We start from the raw sequence: 5509 nt of genomic DNA, 5'->3' as shown, positions 1-5509 counted from the left end.
TTAGCTAATAAACATTTGTATTTGCCTCAGTCCTGTGTTTTATTTTACATTTAATTAACTATACAAACATATATGTATATATATATATATATCCAAAATTATTATTGAAGAAAAAAAGCATCTATCAGTGATAGCAGCCCTGTAATTACTTTGTATCGGATCGCTACACAACTTCTTAGTAGTTTCCACCCAATACAGGGAAAATTGCAAATGGATGAATCAGAATTGATCGGAGCAGGAAGCTTGTTGCCCTCCGATTGTAGAACCTACACCACAGCTACAAGCTTTTTCCAACTGCTGTTTTATTGTCTGCTTCTGATTCGCAATGACTTGAATAATAATGAAAAAATACTCAAAAATGCTATTTTAAGCTTAAATTTTTTAATAAATGTCTTCCATCATCTGAAAAATGCCACAAAAACATGTTAAAAACATTATATTGGGCCTTTAATTGATTCAGTAAAATCAGAGTTATTATCCTTTAATTAAGACAGAATAAGATCCTCAGAAAACGTGAACGACAACAACTCCCATGTTGGCTTTAAAACTTTTAGCTTCATTGTTTGTCCTTTTTCAACAATCTGTTAGTTTTTCATCAAATGAGCCCTTCCAGTAATGCTTTAAATGTCTGAACTTTTTTTGTTTCTGATGTTGTTTTTGACAGATCCCTTTAGAATCTGAGTCATCCCGACTCTGCAAACAGCAGAAGGTCTGAAAAAACAATAAAGTCTTTGATAAAAAGGGAGAAGACATCCTTGCACATCGACGTGATGCTTTGATGGAGCTCCTGTTCAGACTGAAAAGGATTTCAGACCCATTTCTAAGGAACTTTAATGAAACTTCTTTCAGACTAAGGCGAAAGGTCATGAAAAATAACAGCCACTTAAAACAGAGCGACTCGATTGTCACGGGTCTATGTAAAAACGCAGCAATCTTCCAGCAGACTCTGGTTGACCTCTAGCCGTCCTGCCAGCTCGGCTCCTCCAGCAGCTTTGATCTGGTGCTAAATAATGGATGGTGGTAAGCAAGTCGAGCCTTCGTTTTGCTTTGGGGAACCTCCGAGGCTTTCGGATTCCTGATTGCTGCGCTGCATCTTTCTGTGCACAGCACACGAACAATGGATCCAGCCCAGGGCTCATCATCACTCCGGTTCCTGTTTGTTAAGATTCTGCTGCAGCTTGACGGGTGAATCGGAGGTCCAGGCCGTCACACCGGGACACTCGGCGCTCAGGAGCTCCACACTCATTTCCATGTGAGGAAACAGTTGAGGAAAAGAACCACAAGGAATTGCTTTATGTAATCTTTTCTGTCTGAGTCTGCATCCTCAATTTATGAAGCTGTAAACAGTATGCACATATTTTATCACTGCAAGGCGAGAATTTGTGTGGGGGGAGTTTGTGTTAATGCGGTGAAGAGGGGAGGCGAGGGAGGATTTGTAATATCACCGCAATATTAGAATGTGAATAATGCATATAATCTACCTTTCAGCACAAAATAGGACTGAGCTATTAAAAAAGCTCCAAACGGAAATTGATGATAAGCATCTGAAAAGGCAGAGAAACAGCAGGGTAAGGCCTCCGTGAGGAGTTACACTTTGCCGTTTGGCTGCAGTTGGACTCGCAGCGCCGAGCTTCAAGAATACAGTTGCCCTCCACTTTGAACTCCGTAAAAAAGGCAATCACAAAACAAACTCGACTCTTACCTTAAAAAAGCATCAAGGAGGTTTATTCCATTTTCTGAGGGATTTTGATTATTTCGTGAAACCAGGAGTTTGTAACCTTCAACACTTAAAGAGCCATTCGGGTCAATGTCTCACCAGCCGAGTTTCCATCGACTATGAAACAGCACAAACTGGATTTGCATAATAAATTTACCTTACGGAAGAACAGTTTCTGCGCTTGGAGGAGGTGATTTTTGAGACATAACGAAATTATTTAGCAAAACTGCAATGGAGAGTCTTTTTTTTTTTTTTAATTGATCCATACCATTTCTTTTTTGGTCCATGTGCCACACTAATATATCCTTGAATTTTGTTAAATAATATGTCTTATAATTTAGTCCGCCTTAAGTATGATTCTGGTTGTGCTCACTGACCTTCAATTGATTTTCTGTTGAATACAAAAATCTGTCAAAATGTTCAACAGCTGCAGCGGTTGATAGATTGTTGGAGTGTTACGATTATCATAGATGGGAGCCTGGCAGAGTGACACACTTTGCTTCAACTGTTTGTGAAATAAAGGAACTATTGACACCGAGTAAGCCCATCCCCATTTCCCATCACCGATCTGTTTGCACTTTCTCCTGCTAACTTACATCCCCAACCTAACATTACCGCAGCAACAAAAATGGCGAGGGATATTTGGGCTAACCAGCCGTACAGATTTGAGCCAGATTTCAGCTCAAATGAAAAACAAAAAGATGAATCTATTAATTTCAAGTGGATGCATCAGAATGGAGCAGTAGAGAGCTTGTCACCCTCCGATTGTAACACCTACATCACAGCTACAAGCTTTTTCCAACTGCTGCTTCACAGTCTGCTCCTGATTCTCCACCATTTGAATAAAGAAATACTCAGAAATTAAATTTTAACCCTTCCGCTCTCTTTGGGGTCCAGTTGACTCCAACCACATATTGATATGTGATTCCTTCCATGACAAAGGTGGACAGGATTTTATGTCTGTCATGGACATTAGTGAAACTCAAAAATCAAAGATAAAAAAAAGTTCAGCGCACTGTCTTGGAGGGTCCAGATGACCCCACTTTTAATGTAAACACACTAAGGAGAGCGGAAGGGTTAATCTTTATTTTCTTAATATATGTCCTACATTATAAGGAAAATTCCACAAAGTTTTTGTTAAAAACACCAAAAACCTTATTTTTATTGGAGTGGATGGGCTAAACATTCCATTTACTTAACATTCAGTTTGGATGATCTCGTCAGAACTGGTTTGATCATTAAAGCTGAAAAGAATCGATTCTTTCTTTGATATCTTTTCTCAGAAGTAACATCGTGACTTTGGACTTTAGTTTTGTGCAGAGTCCACGCCGGTCATCTTTCTCTCTGCTGCTCCTCCAGACAGCAGATGAGAGCGCTGTCCGTCTCTTCTGTAGTCATTATCAGGGCTGATACCGGCTGATCAACCTCTGAGGGAGCTTTGACGGCCTGAACATCCCGCCTCACAGGGCGCCTCACGCACAAACTTTTCAGGCCATCATTATTCAATTTTTTTACATAATTTCATTGATTTAACATGCAAATTCATTCTGAAATAATGTTTGTTCCTGCATCCACTGCACAATAAGTTGTGGGAAATCAACCTCAAATCCTGTGTAATCTACTTGCATGCTCAGCTAATTATTGTGGGTCTTAATTGAGATTTAACGGAATCAGACTCGAATCCGTTTAACTTTTGGCAAATGACATCTTGATTCTTTCTAATAAACACTGTTTCAGTTGGAAAGGATGGATAATGAGGTTTTAACAAGGCTGTTTAATCAGTTTTTGGCAACTTGCAGACGGACCTGCTGGAGGATCAGAGCTGAACTCAGTCGATGCAGGACCAGCTAAATGTGTACGGCTCCAGAATAAGATTAAACCGATTGATTAAGTTCAAGCAAGTTTCAGCTGTATAAAAAGGAAAACAATAAAAATGTAAATACATATAAATACATCACATCTATTTAAAATATTACTTATTTCAAATATAAAATGCTTTTTCTTTAAATATAAATATCTGAACAAGTAAATGTTTAAATGGATGTGCTCACTATTGTTCATATCAGAGAAAACCGCATCAAAGAACTCTTTCATTGTGGTAAGAGAATAAAAACTGTTTATGTTTGAATCAATATCATAGTCAGTCTCAATGGTGAGAAGTCCTCAGGTCAAACTGAGCAGGAGAAATCCTGCAGAAGGAGGTGCAGAGGAGGTCATGAGGACACACTGGTCAACATAGAAATAGAAACAGCATTTAGAAAAAACAATGTAAAACTGCGTGTTTACTGAGATTCAAAGCACAGCATGAGGAGAGGCTGAACATGAGCAAAAACAAGAGAATCTTCATGATACCAGAGTCATCAGTGGTTTGTTTTAACTGCAGCTTGAGCTCCTCTACTTTATTTTACCTCATGTATTTTATCGATTATTCCTAAAAACTGATTCTTGTTGATTTTACAAAACTATTTTTCTTATAAAACACACAAGCCTAAAATGTGCTCTAAAAAACAGGCCCACCTAGAAATTAGTCAGAAATTATCAAAATAAAAAAAATGTCCAAATCAAAAAAAATTAAAGGCATGTTTTCTTGAACTAAGATTGATTTTGCCTTTGAAAATGTTTCTTGATGAGACATTTTTTCTCACTTAAGAATTCCTTTTTAGTGTGAAACTCCAACTTTGTTCCGCTTTGATTCAAGTTTGTTTAGATAATCTCGTTCCATATTTTAGATTGTAAATAATAATCATCCATGTCCGTTTTAAAATCAGACTTTAAGTTATTGATGTTTTGACATGGAAACACTGCGAGAAAAGCTGCAATTTATTGTGTTTTTTCAACGTTTTTTGAGAGCATAAATTGGTTTTACATGAGCGTTTCATGTATCTCCAGTCTATACTCACATGGAAACTCAAAGAAAAAGTTAGTTTGTTGGTGAACTTTCTGCAAAAGTTTAAAACATTTTTAATTTGCTTTTGTAAATAATGGCGGTTAAAGATTTGGTTGATGCGATGAGTTCCTGGATAGTTTTCTTATCAATTTCTTATGTTTAAAGTCTTTCTAAACTCTCTTTATTTCCCGAGGGTAATCTGAGAACAGATTTGCTTGAATCAATAAAGTCAGGGGCATTTCCTCAAGTCAGAGCTGCCCCAATTCCAGCTTTATTTTGTACTTTTGAACTCTCCTTCAAGCATTTATAAGAAAGACCCAAGAGATTATGGAAGAGCTGAGGTTGAAGGACATCAGCAGTCATCCTAAAGACGCAGTAACTGCTGCCAGTTTGAGAGGTCACTACATCATTTTAGAGCAATTTTAAACTATTTTTTCTGCTGCAAGAACAAATATCGACATGAAGAAACGCCAAAAGCGGTTGCCAATCACGTCAGGGGTGGCCATTGAAACACATTTACCTGCAGCGAAAGTGAAACGATCACAGTGATTTAAGAAAGCAGGAGCAATAACAAAACCTCCAAAGGCCTTTGAATGTCACTGCAGTTCATGGTGGGACCATTAAAATCAACCGTACAAGTATGGCTTTTTGTAGGAGCAGCTTTTGACTCCTAAACTGTTTGCAGGAAAAAGAGCACAAATTTATCACAAACTTCAGCTTGAATTTAAAGATGTGGTTTTTAGTGATGTTGACATGTTAGACTAATGTTTCAAAATACCAATGATCCAACCTGAAGGATGAAGTCAGGATCACATTAATTCATTTGAGCTTGTTACGCCCCGTTTAGTCTAGGGGTCTGGGGCCTAACATAAAGGTAAATTAAATAAGAAATGTAACAAAAGCAC

The 5509-nt window shown here is 37.8% G+C and overlaps 1 long non-coding RNA gene across 1 annotated transcript in view; it reads right to left on the bottom strand.

The window, feature by feature from the left end:
• Positions 1-3715: 3715 nt before the first annotated feature.
• The window catches only part of LOC112136700, a 54509-nt gene continuing 52715 nt past the window's right edge, over positions 3716-5509 (bottom strand). The window contains exon 3 of the long non-coding RNA XR_002917397.2: positions 3716-3906. This is a non-coding gene — a long non-coding RNA (uncharacterized LOC112136700). The remainder of the gene's footprint in view (positions 3907-5509) is intronic.

This window comes from Oryzias melastigma, linkage group LG16 (genome assembly GCF_002922805.2).
Source record: "Oryzias melastigma strain HK-1 linkage group LG16, ASM292280v2, whole genome shotgun sequence".
NCBI lineage: Eukaryota > Metazoa > Chordata > Actinopteri > Beloniformes > Adrianichthyidae > Oryzias > Oryzias melastigma.
This window is presented reverse-complemented; position numbering and strand designations above follow the sequence as displayed.